Here is a 14,658-nt window from a genome sequence, read left to right on the forward strand (position 1 = left end):
ATATCGGATTCATTTTCAGCCAATTATTCTTTTTTATTTTTAGTCAATTAATCAATTAGAATATCAAATGTAATGATATTTTTACCTAATTTTCGTTCCATTTTTAATTGATGATGTAGAACTGTAGATATTATTATTAAAATATTTCCGTTTCATTTTTAATTCACCTTTACTATTGTTTAAAATATGCATTTACTATTGATAATGTAGAATATTATTATTGAAATATTTTTCTCCAATTTTTAATTTTCATTCCATTTTTAATTAAAATGCAATGATCTGGTCATTTTTTTAGTCAATTATGGAGCATTTTTTTATTTGCAGTCAATTATTAATATTCATTTCCTTTTAAAATTTTCAGTCAATTAGTAATATAGATGTATTAATATTTTTACCTAATTTCCGTTACATTTAAATTTGATGATGTAGAATATTATTAATGAAATATTTTCGTTCCATTTTTACTTTACATTTACTATTTTTAAAAATATGCATTTACTCCTTCATGATGTGAAATATTATTATTGAAATATTTTCTTTCTATTTTTAATATTCATTTACTTCCAAACAAAAAGGAAACCAAAAAAAAAAAAAAAAAAAAAAAAAAAAAAAAAAAAACTTTGGACTTCTCACTCCTTTGCCCACATTGATGGCAAGCAATTATGTTTGTAAACATTTTCAAGAGCTCCTTTTTTCAAACATTTCCAATGTGAGATTAAAATGATCCCACATCATTCTTCTTATTTTTTTCTAATTTTAATTTTATTCTGTATATCGTTTTGTTTGGATGATTATGATGATGATGATGATGATGATTATTATTATTATTATTATTGACAATTTTAAAAAATTGAGATTGAAAAATTCACCAAAATTTTAACAAATTCGTCATTTTAACAATTTATCTTTAATCAAAACACCAAAAATATTATTTAATAACTTAATAATTTGCTCTAAACTGCTAAAAACTAAAACAATACATACATTTTGGGTTAATCTTTCCCAACCCACTAATAATTAATAAATAATAAATAATGAATAAATAAATAAAAACTAAAATAAGAAGACAAATCTAAGGTTTCTTAAATAAGAACTTTTTAACTTCTCAATACTTGCGATATTGATGGACAAACAATTATGTTTGTACCTCTTATATAGAGGAGTTCAAGAGCTTATCTTTTCAAACATTTTCAATGTGGGATCAAAATAATCTCATATCATTTACAAAGGGACGGGCTCTCCTTTGTCTTTTTTTTTTTTTTTTTTTTTTGTTAATTTTAATTTTATTTGGATTATTATTATTATTGTTGTTGTTGTTGTTGTTGTTGTCGTCGTCGTCGTCGTGTTGTTGTAATTTGATTATTTGGCAAATTCGACAAAATTTTAACACATTCAAATGTTTAACATTTTATATTTAATCAAAACACCAAACATATTATTTAATAACTTAGCAATTTGCTCCAAACTGCTAAAAACTAAACCAATACATCTACATTTTGGGTTAATCTTTCCCAAACCTCCTAATAAATTTAAAAAAAAAAAAAAACTAAAATAAGAAGCCACTAAGATAAGGTTTATTAAATAAGAGTCTTTTGACTTGTTGGGCTTCAATAGGTGAACATATATTATATGTAACAGGTCAATCGAATAGTTATGCTGTGGAACCGTGTCCACCTTGCAAGGTGGACACAATTCTATGTTAATAATTACTGAATTATATGTTCATAATTATAAAGCTATATATTCATAATCTTTGAACTTCATATTCATAATTATTGAACTCTATATTCACAATTACAGAACTATATGTTCATAATTACTTAATTATATGTTCATAATTATAAAGTTATATATTCATAATTTTTGAACTTCATATTCACAATTATTGAATCTCTATATCCATAATTACATAACTATATGTTCATAATTATAGAAATATATATTGATAATTATGAACAATTTTGGAACCGTGTCTACCATGCAAGGTGGACATAGTTTCACATCATAATTTGTCGGGTCAATAGTACTCAAAAATAAAACATGAGCATTTGGACTTCTCAATACTTGCCCACATTGATGGTCAAACAATTATGTTTGTAAGAGGAGCTCAAGAACTCCTCTTTCCAAACATTTTCAATGTGGGATGAGGAGCTCAAGAACTCCTCTTTCCAAACATTTTCAATGTGGGATCAAAATGATCTAGCATTATTTACAAATGGAGCCCGTGGATCCCTTTTGTCTTCTTCTTATTATTTTTAATTTTAAATTTAATTTTATTTTGTATATTGTTTTGTTTGGATTATTATTATTATTATTATTATTATTATTATTATTATTATTATTATTATTATTATTATTTGTAATTTGATTATTGATAAATTCGCCAAAATTATAATAAATTCGTCATTTTAACATTTTAACTTTAATCAAAACATCAAAATATCAAAATCAAAATATATTATATAATAACTCAATAATTTGCTCCAAACAGCTAAAAACTAATACAACACATACATTTTGGGTTAATCTTCCACAACCCCTACTAATAATAAATAAATAAAAACTAAAATAAGAAGACAAAGTTAAAACTTCTTAAATAAGAACCTTTTGACTTCTCAATACTTGACCACATTGATGGGCAAGCAATTATGTTTATAAGAGTCTCATTGCTCCTCTTATATATATGAGCTCTCTCTTTTCAAACATTTTAAATGTGGGATCAAAATGATCCCACATCATTTACAAAGGGTGCCGGTGGCTCGCCTTTGTCTTTTTTTTTTTCTTTTTTTTTTTGGGTTAATTTTAATTTTATTTTGTATATAGTTTTTTTTTTTTGGATTATTATTATTATTATTATTGTTGTTGTTGTTGTTGTTGTTGTTGTTGTAATCTGATTATTTGGCAAATTCGTCAAAATTTTAATAAATTCGTCTGTTTAACATTTTATATTTAATCAAAACACCAAAAATATTATTTAATAACTTAGCAATTTGCTCCAAACTGCTAAAAACTAAAACAACTCATATACATTTTGGGTTAATCTTTCTCAAACCCCCTAATAAATTTAAAAAAAAAATTTAAAAAAAAACTAAAATAAGAAGCCATTAAGATAAGGTTTCTTAAATAAGAGCCTTTTGACACGTTGGGTTTCAATAGGTTGAGAAAGTTTACATGTTACAGGGTCAATCGAATAGTTATGTTGTGGAACCGTGTCCACCTTGCAAGGTGGACATAGTTCTATGTTTATAATTACTAAACTATATGTTCATTATTATAAAGCTATATATTCATAATTTTGGAACTTCATATTCATAAGTACGTATTGAACTCTATATTTATAATTACAGAACTCTAAATTCATAGTTACTGAACTATATGTTCATAATTATAAAGATATATATGCATAATTTTTAACTTCATATTCACAATTATTGAATCTCTATATTCATGATTACATAACTATATGTTCATAATTATGTTCACAACACTATGTTCATAATTATAGAACTATATGTTCATAATTTTTTGAATTATATATTAATAATTATGAACAATTTTTGAACTGTGTCTACATTGCAAGGTGGACACATATCCACGGCATAATTTGTCAGGTTAATAGTACTAAAATAAAAAAAAAATTAAAAAATAAAAAAAATAAAAGTCTTTGGACTTCTCAATACTTGCCCATATTGATGGGCAAGCAATTATATGTTTGTAAATGTCCCTCTTATATAGAGGAGTTTAAGAACCCATCTTTCCAAACATTTTCAATGTGGAATCAAAATGATCCCACATCATTTACAAAGGGAAGCCACCTTTGTCTTCTTCCTTTTTTTTTTTTTTTTTTTTTTTTAATTTAAATTTATTTTGTATATAGTTTTGTTTGAATTATTAAATTTGTTGTTATTATTATTATTATTATTATTGTTATTGTTATTATTTTAATTTTATTTTTATTTTTTTATTATTACATTATTACATAGAATTTTTATTATACTTGAACAATAATATTATCAATTATATTATTATATTATAGAATATAATACCATACGTAATGTTACCAATTATGCAATATTACCAATTAATAGATTTTTTTAAATTTCCATTAGACATTTACTTACCAAATAAGCTTTACTATAAAAGTTTGGGCGGGAAAATGAAATTGGATGATTTTGTTGTTTTTTTTTTTTTTTTTTTGAAAAGGTATGATTTTGTTTTTATATAATAATAATAATAATAATAATAATAATGATATATAATATATAATATATATAAATTAATTATTACCCTAATACTTAATTTATAATTCCGATTTTAAAATTCTTATTATTATTATTAACATTAACATTTGATTAGTTTTATAAAAAAAAATGTAAATTCTAAAATTTGTATGAATAAATTTAAACTCTAATCCGACGCATTTCCTTATATGATTGTATAATTCATTTTATATACACATAATATTTATTAAAATGAAAATATGAAAATTTTATAATATAATTTCATTAATTATAATTTATATGGATAGATTTATAATTAAAAAATTACATTTAAAAATTTAAAAAGTTGCATTTAAATTTTGCATGATTATTATAGTGCATAAGTGTATGTATGATTAGAAATATTCATGTTTTGTTAATTTAATAATTTAATTTCTTTAATTATATTTCATATTTTATTAATTGTAATTTAACTAAATTGTCACAAATATTTCTAGGGAAGAAATCTTATATTTCTCAATTTCTTTAATTATATTAAGTATAATTACCAAATATTGTGACAATTACCATAATAATTTCATTAATTATATTACTTATATTAATTATAATATTTGTAATAATCTCTTCCAAAATTGAAATACATTACCATAATAATCACACAAAATAATGAAAGAAAAATTATCAAAATAATTATCTTTAAAAAAAAATAAAGAAATTATATTAAAAATTAATTATATATTAAGATAAGTATAATTTTTTTCATGCCAATATATTATACATTAAGTATAAAAATATATATGTATATAAATTACCATAATAATTACACCGAAAAAGGTAACAATATATAATTATTAGGTAATAGTATTAATAATTAATTATTAAGGTAAATATAACTTATTTTGTACTAATAATATTATCCATTATATATATATATATATATATATATATATATATATATATATATATATATATATATACTTTTAATTTTATATTGATAACCATAGTCTATGTATATACTTTAAGAAAATATTCATTATTAAAGATTAAAGATGAGATATAATTTAAAAAGTAAGTTATTTATTAGATTACCTAATATAATTGTCTTACTAATTGATTCAATGCTACTATGTATAATTCATATATTTGAAAACTTTTTAAATCGAAATATCCATTAATTGCCTTAGTAATTAAAATAATTGTTAGTCAATCAATATTCAATAGTACTAAAAGATATAATATTATTAAATCAAAATAATTAAAAATAATGTGTCCATATTACAAAAAATTTTATAATAGTAATTTTTATTGCATAATAGAATTTGGCAATTATTAAATATTGTTTATGGTAATTATTGTATGACTTTTAATACTAAAATTATTAGGTAGAATTTTTATAATTAAGGTATAATATTCTAAAAGTGAAATATTGCTTATATATGGTTTACCCGTATTAACCATCACTATATTAAGTTAATAAATAATTCTTTTAATATAATATATTATTAAATCTAAACATATGATTAATATTTATTCAATATTATTACGGAAGTATTACAATTATAAATTTTACTCCGTATTAAATTTTAAATGGCTTAGCATATCGAAGCAAACATGGTAAGTCAATAACATTATTTTACATTAGTAAAGTGATTTTATATCAAGGAATGTCAGATGAAGAATAAAATCAAAATAATACTCTATTGAAAAAAAAGCCACAGTACTTAATCATTTTTTTCCTAAAAAAAATAAAATTAAATGGCAAGAAAAACGTCTTGAGGGGAAAGACAAACTACTCTCTTATTACAAAAAATGTACACTTTAAAAACGGAGAAATTGAATCGAAACAAAGTCCAATGCTTTGATATATTGACAACTAAAAAATGCTTTTAATTTCATTTTGGTTTTTATTGTATTCTTAGTATGGTTCCCTCTATAAGTCTATATATATTTATATATACACATAATTCGTCCCTCGATCACAAAACATTATCATCTTGATGAGCAAGGAACTCTTTTGCTTCCCGATCAATCTTTCTAGATCTGTACCTTCTCCACAAAAAAAAAAAAAAAAACAAAAAAAAACAAAAAAAAAAAACAAAAAAAAATATATATCAACATTTTTTCTTATGAACCACTTTTGTTGCTTAAAAATCATAAAATACAAAAAAAAAAATAAAAACAAAACAAAACCCAAAAAGAAGAAAAAATAAAAGAAACTAAGATGATGAAAACCTCACCAATGTAAATCACGTATCAACCTCAACTGTGGAAGATCACATGATGATTAGAAGTCTATTGCTTCCCGGTCAATCTTTCTAGATCCGTATAGTATCTTCTCCACAAAAATAGACCAAAAAAAAAAAGAATATATCAACATTTTTTCTTACGAACCACTTTTGTTGTTTAAAAATCAAAAAATACAAAAAAATAAAAACAAAACAAAACCCAAAAAGAAAAAAAAAAAAAGAAAAGAAACTAAGATAATGAAAACCTCACCAGTGCAAATCATGTATCAACCTCAACTGTGGAAGATCACAGGATGATTAGAAGTCTATTGCTTCCCGATCAATCTTTCTAGATCCGTATCTTCTCTACAAAAATAGACAAAAAAAAGAAAAGAATATATCAACATTTTTTCTTACGAACCACTTTTGTTGTTTAAAAATCAGAAAATACAAAAGAATAAAAACAAAACAAAACCCAAAAAGAAAAAAAAAAATTAAAGAAACTAAGATAATGAAAACCTCACCAGTGCAAATCACGTATCAACCTCAACTGTGGAAGATCACAGGATGATTAGCAAAAATCAATAAAATAATTAACCTTAGTTGGGGTTGTGTATGGTCATATAAGGTGTATTTATACACAATGGATGAGATCAAAAGGGTTTAGTATTAAAATTATAAAATGGTAAGAGATCTCAAGAAAGGTAAAATCTTTAATATTATTAAAATGCCATATTTGTCTAAATATTTGATATTACAAAAATGCCTCTAAATTTTGGGGGAAAACTTAGCTAGGAGGATTTTATACTTTTATATATATATAGACAATTAAAAGGACTACAATAATATATAATTTCCATAATTATATTACCATAATGGCATAATGTTTGTTATTCTGACGGAATATTCCATACATATTTATAATCGTAATTTTATATATAATAATATATAATATATGCATAGTTATATATAATATATGCACTATGCAGTATGATAGGTATAATTAATTAGTGACCAACGAACGTTGGTGAAGAACATTTCATAATCAATATTATAGGAATATTTCATAATTAATTAGTTTATATTACCATAATATTCTTTCCATAATTAATTAATATATTGATATTACTTAAATGACCCTAAATTTTGGGGGGAAAACTTGGCTAGGAGGATTTTACTTTTATATATATATAGATATAGATATAGACTAGCATTGTACCCGTGTTGTACACGTGCGATGCACGGTCTACAAATTATATTTTAATTTAAAGTGTTATTGTAATAAACACAAATAGATTGAATATATATGATAATAACAAATTATATATATGACATCACAACAGGTTATCATAAGATATTACAACACACAAAAAAGTAATAATATCTTAAAAAAATTAGCATTTTATTTACACATTATTAAAAAACTCCATGATAAACAACATTAATGGTTCAAGTACAATTCTCATTGATTTAATTTCAAATTAGGATTTTTAGATCTTTAGAATTGCTAACTCTAGACGAAGCCACATACAACTGGTCATGTACAAAAACTTGTTTCTTCAATACCAACCTAACATAAGATAAAGCTTCACCTTCACTTTTTTCTATTAACATTGCATATGACAACATCAATGGGAATTATCTCCTTTAGACATTGAAAGACAATCTTGTATCTAATTGAGTCATAGACATTTTAGGTACATATCAATATCGTATTTCACGCATTGCCACCCGTCATTATTTTGGCCTCAATAATGGTTCATAATTAATAACTTTTTTAAATAAATAAGTCGATATAATAGTATATTTACGCTTAAATTAAAATTTAATAAGACTAATAGTCCCTAATTCTTAATATCATAACATAACAACTCCCCTTATAGGGGTTTGAAAATTTGGCTGCTTTAACAAAAAAATAGTTGATTGACTTAATATAATTTAATTAGACTAATAGTCCCTAGTTCTTAATATCATAACATAACAACAATACTTATAAGGGGTGTTTGGTTAATGGTTATCAGTCAAAATTTGGCTGCTTTGACCAAAAACAGTTGATTGACTTGTCAATGTGTAATTTTTATACGTAAGATGACTGGCTGATTGCCCTGAACTAATTGGGCCAATCAATCAAAAAATGAAACGCTGGGTAGAGCAGCATTTTTGAATAGCTTATGGAATATATTTATTAATTTCGACCATAGATGGTGGTAATTCCAGTCGACATGGATCTAGTCATCTTCTCTCGTGGCTATATACCCTGAAGGGCAACCGGATCAGTCGAGATCTTCTTCTCCAAAAACAACATAAGCCCATTTCAGCCAGCCAACCGCTGCCACAAGTTTCGATCTCCAACGATGGAGTCGCCGGCCTACTTCAACGTCAGCGTCTATCCCTATGAAATTAAAATTCAAATTTGCACTATATATATTGCATGCTTTGCTGAATTCATAAGACGCCTTCGCATTAATTTATAATTTGGTGGCCACACGTCCTTGTGTTGCGTTGGGGTTGAGACTTTGAAATGGAAATTAAAAATCGAGAAAATTGTAAAAAATGCTCCTCTATAATATGTCAATTATCAATGTCACCCATGAATTATGAGTGGTATAAATGTTGCCCCTCAATTATCAAAATGGTGCACATATAGCCCCTCCCGTAACGGACCTGTGGTTCCCCACCGCTATCCATCGCTGGTACTTTGAATCGAGGGAAGGAAAAAACAACTAAATTACATATTTACTCTGACTTAACAGTGTCGTACTCTAACGGGGAACCACATATCCGTTACGGGAGGGGCTATATGTGCACCGTTTTGATAATTAAGGGTCAACATTTACACCACTCATAATTCAGGAATGACATCCACTCATAATTCAGGAATGACATTAATAATTGACATATTATAGAGTGTCATTTTTTACAATTTCCTTCCATTCCTCCTAATTGTAATGGCAATCTTTAAGAATATCATGGCAGCAGCCCATTTGAACTATATATATATATATATATATATATATATATATATATATATATATACACACACGTATTAGTTAAAGCCATACTGTCAAGTAAGCATAGCTTACACCTGACATAAACTAAATCTAGTTGAGAGCTAACAAATGCATATTATTAAAAAATAAAAGTGTAGTAAATTAGCTAGTAAAATACAATGAAGGCTTACCACTCCCCACCACACAGAGAAAGAAAGCTGTTCAGTTAGTGAAGCTTTTCGTTGGGCAACCTTCAAGTTCAAAGAATACTAAAAATGAAGGCTTACTACAATACTACCCCACAACACAAAGAAGGAAAAAACAGAACCAGAGTACATATTAACTGAACTTTTTTTTTGTTTAGTGACAATTTCCATCTACGAACTTGATTCACCAACAAAAGTCCACAGACACATTTGATTCACTCATTCCCATCTCAAAATAAATGTCTTTAAAGTAATATCCTCTCAACCGCACCTACCATAATTTTTATGAAAACAAAAAATTAAAGGTAGTACATTAACACTGACTTATTCTTAAACTCAACAAATTCCTTAGAAGTATGTATGGTTGAAAACCAATTGAGTAGCATCTAAAAAAAATCATATTTCAATCAGAAAAATATTTATATAAAACTATCCAGCATGCACAACCAGATGCCGTTTAGGAGACCAAGACTTCACTTGATCAACATGTAGATAGAGTAAATTTCTTCAATTTTGCTTCATAAAATGCAATAAAATGTACCAAAATAAGATTCTTCCAATAACCTACTTTTACAGTGTACAGAATTGGAAACCATCATTTAAAAAATATAACTTCAAAATCAATATGACCTGTGATACTGCTAATTATATGTAAGCAATATAGAATAACACGAGACCAATTAAAGCAAGTAAAATCTCTATTGATCACGGTAAAGACCCTAAGTACAATCTACTTGGTTGCTCTGAGTACCGACTAAGTGCGGTCGGGATTCTCTAACAACAACCTATCGATCGTCCGAAAGTCCCTTACACTGTAGCTACTGTGGGTATTTATAGCCGCTATGCCGGGGACAGGATTCCAGCCGTTCGGCATGTCCTCCACGTAGCCACCACGTGTCATCCTCCCGGGTGCCCTGCCTGTCGATGTAAAGAGCCGCCACGTGTCCTTCGTCAGCTCTTTCGCCAAAGGGCTACCGCTCGGTGGTCGACGCCGTCGCTCGGGCAACTCTGGTCGGTCTACGACCGGGTTCTTCTCGTGGAACCCGACCTGTTACCTGCAAAGACAAGGAGAAAGAGACAAAGGCTCCTCGGTCGTGGTGAAGCTATGTCGGTCGGGATATTCCCTACCAAGAGCCCCCCAGCCCGGGCCTTTTTGATCAGCCGGGAAAAAACGGGACGGGATGAAGAAGCCCAACCGTCAGCCACCAAGCCGACCTGCCAGCTGTCATTCCCTCCTACGCCACGTGTCGGCCTCTGCCGGCCTCGGCGATCCCATCCGTCGCCTCGGATTCAGCGCGGGTCGTGTCAGGCAAGTTGGCCCATTTCCCGCCTAAATGCCCTCCTATAAATAGGCCCCTGAGGCCCTCACTTGAACTTTCCTCACTCTTTTGCTTCAGTCGGTATCCTCTAAGAATCCCGAGAAGAGCATCTCAGCTAGGCGATCAAGCAAAGCAAAACTTCAGATCCTCTTCTAAGCTTCTTCACTCGGTAAGCTCCTAGCTCTTTACTCTTTCTTTATTCTTCACTTAGCGTAGAAGTAGGATAGCACTAACTTCGAGCTAACTCCCCGAACCCTATACTAACTCCCGACCGACCTTTAGGTAAAACTATGTCGGACTCGGATAGCCAAAACGCATCGATCGCGGATTACGACGAGGAGGTCGAGCACCTCAGCGACGAGGAGGTGGACATCACGTCCTACTCCCCCGAAGCTATCAGCCGACCGGGTCTTTCTCCCGAGCGGGCCGCCGCACAAGACACGTCGTCCAGCTCATCCGGGTCGTCGAGCTCCAGCTCAAGCGGATCGGGGAGCTCCGACGAGGAAGAAGAAGGAACCACGTCGGGGAGACAAGGATCCCCGACCGAAGGCGTTAGGGAAACGCCCACTCGGGTGGTTGGGGACCACCCGAGTCCGGCCCCCGAGCCGACCGAAGAGGACACGGCCGGGCCCACCGCCCCAGCCGTCGCGGAGTTCGAGTTCTTGAACAGCGAGAACGTCGAACAGCAAACGAGCCAGCTCACCAAGGGCGAGGCGGCGAGGATTGCCGAAAGGCTCGTGGGTCGGGTAGAATTTGACACGAGCCGGCAGCTGGGGAACGTCATCGATCGGCATCGGGGCAAATGGATCGGGATGCACTACGACTCCTTGATGGCCCCGATCACCATTCCCTTCACCCCCCTCCTGAACGCCTTCTTGGCCTATTACCGGGTCGTCCCGGCCCAGATCTGCCCTAACGCCCACCGGATCCTCGCCTGCTTCCCGCAGATATGCGCTCGGCACGAGGCCGAGTGCACGATGGAGTTGTTCAACTTCATCTACCAGGTCAAAGTCCTCCCGGGCAACTATGGAGGCGGGTTCCTGATGTTACAGTCCCGGGCCGATATGTGTGCGATCAAAGGACTGCCCGGGAACAACAGGGGGTGGAAGAATAGGATCTTCTCCCTCAAATACGACCCTTGGATCCTCCCGGTTGATCGCGCTTGGAGCACCCACTTTCGGAAACAAGTGGTGCCGGTCGAGACGCAAACGCTGAGGGACACGGTCAGCCGGATTTCGAGCGAGGTGCACGAATACACAATCTTCCGGACGGCTGAAAGTCTCGAGGCGGCTCAACTCCCGCCCCCCACATACGAGCTGCCGGAGAAGTATCTGCCCGTGCCGATGGGCGTGACGGTCGCCAAACCTGCGAGGCGAACGAAGAAAGGTTTAACTCGAGCTGAATCCCCCCCGACTCATTTTTATGCCTCGACCACACTAACGATCTTCTTTGTTTTGCAGCTATGGCGGACTTTGGTGATGAAGAGGCCCCCCTTCCCCCGCCCGCCAAGATCTCCCTTGGCGGCAAGAAGAAGGCCAAGGCGAAGACGGCCGGGGAGAAGGAGATCCCCTTAGCCCGACCACTGAGCGCCTCGACCGTGACGACGGGCGAGGGCTTCGTCGTCGAGCCCTCCGACGTCCTGATCACCCGGGTAGAGGTCGCCCGGGGCAAGGAGAAGGTCGCCGACCCGGGCGCAACCGAGGTGGGCAGCCTGAAGCGTCGCCGTGAGCAGCGCAGCCCGAGCCCTTCGGTCGGGCGAGAAAGGGACTCTGCGTCCATGCTGGCCCGGATCGGCAACGCCGCGCCGGCCAAGGAGGATCTGGGGAAGATGACCCCGACCCAAGTGGCCGAGCGGATCGGCCACGACCTGGCCGAGGTAAACTTTTCTCAACTAACAGCTTTTTTGCTCAAGTGTTTTCGATCGGCAACGTCTTTTGTTTTGCAGATATCCCGGGCCGCCCAGTTCCTACAAGGTCGAGCCATGCTGGCCGAGGAAGCTGATCACCACAAGAAGACGGCCGCCCGTCGCTTGAAGGAGATCAAGGACCTCCAAGCCGAGTTGGAGAAGACCCAAAAGGCCCTGAAGAAGGGCGACGAGGAGCGGGTTCTTGCCGAGAAGGTCGCCAGCCGGGCGATCGGAGAAGCCAAGGAGCTGAAGGCTCAGCTCGAGAATCCGAGCGAGCTGGCGCGGGCAGCCTTCAAAGACAGGGACTTGGGCTCGGCCTTCCTCACAGCAGCCCGGGGAACAGAGATCGGGGAAGAGCTGATCGTCTCTTTCGGTCGCTGGGGCTTTACGGCCGGGAAGCGGAAGATGCTTGAACGAGTCCGTTCCCGGTTGGAGCAGGCTCTAGACGGGGAAGACCTTCAGCTGGTCCTCTCGGCATTGCCCCCGGACCTAGCCGATCCCGGTCCCTCTCCCTTCGCCCCAAAAGCCAAGGCGTCTGAAGCCGGGGTATCAACGGCGGCCACCCCGAGCGGAAAGGAACCGGCTGCCGGAGCTCGGGAGATGAAGAAGTAGAATAGGCTCCTTTCTTCTTCTTCTTTTTTGTAAAGGACCATTGATCGGGAGCCCGGTCCCGAATTGTACCGGGCAACTTTTGTTTGTTAATAAAATTTGTTTTTGCTCTAACTCGTGTTATTCGTTCTTTCTTTTCGCACTTTTATCTTTAATCGCGTAAGTGCTGATCCTTAATGCTCGACCTCGCGGCCTTGTGGCCCGATCTTGCACTGCTTCGCCCACTCGACGCCCGACCTTACGACCTTATGGCTTGGTCGTGCGTTTGATATTTCGACGTCAAATCTGGCCAACCGATCGGGTACACCCGATCCCCGGGCCTTTGTCGAAAAATTTTTGAAAGCAAGCCTCTACGGTCGGGACGTAACCGAGCGACGGGCCTGCGAATACTTCCTTATCCCAGCCCCCACACTATTGTACGCTCGAGGCACGAGTGGGTGCAATAGTGGACAGAAGTTGGACGGATCGGGGAATAATGCTATGAGCTCCTGGCTTCCCCGATCAATGGCGGGACTCGAATGTCCGCCGATGTGGAGCGCATCTGACCGGTCAATAGATTCGCCCGGTCGGTGTAGCTTGAAGATAAATTAATCTGCACGTACTGAAGGTATAGAAAATAACCGATCGGGCCGCCGTATGCAAACGGTCGAGCAATCTTCGATCGTAAATACATTAATCCTTCCCGCTCGCAGGCGGTTTAGTAAATATTCACAAACTTAGGAATTTAATTACAAGCGACGACCGGGACTTACACGCAGGTCAAGCCCCCTCTTCGTCCAAAGATTACAAAAAAGAGGCCTAATGCCTAAACATAACGAGGTGCTCGGAATTCCAAGTGCCCTCGATTACCCGACCAGTTGTCGTCTCCAGTCGGTACGTTCCCGGCCGTATGATTGCACTGATGATATATGGCCCCTCCCAATTCTGAGCTAACTTTCCGCCCTCTAGAGGTTGACTGGCCTCCCTTCGTCGTAGAACGTAGTCTCCGACCTGAAAGTAACGAGGGTTGACCCGAACATCTTTAGAACTCTTGACGCGCTTCTGATATTCGGCCATGCGTCGAGCAGCTAGCTCTCTTTTTTCTTCGACCCCATCGAGATCCACCGCCATGGCATGTTCATTTTCCTCGGCGTTGTAGGTTCTTTCTCGATCGGTCGGGATCCAAGCCTCGATCGGGAGTCGG

This window comes from Ipomoea nil, unplaced genomic scaffold (genome assembly GCF_001879475.1).
Source record: "Ipomoea nil cultivar Tokyo-kokei standard unplaced genomic scaffold, Asagao_1.1 scaffold0188, whole genome shotgun sequence".
NCBI lineage: Eukaryota > Viridiplantae > Streptophyta > Magnoliopsida > Solanales > Convolvulaceae > Ipomoea > Ipomoea nil.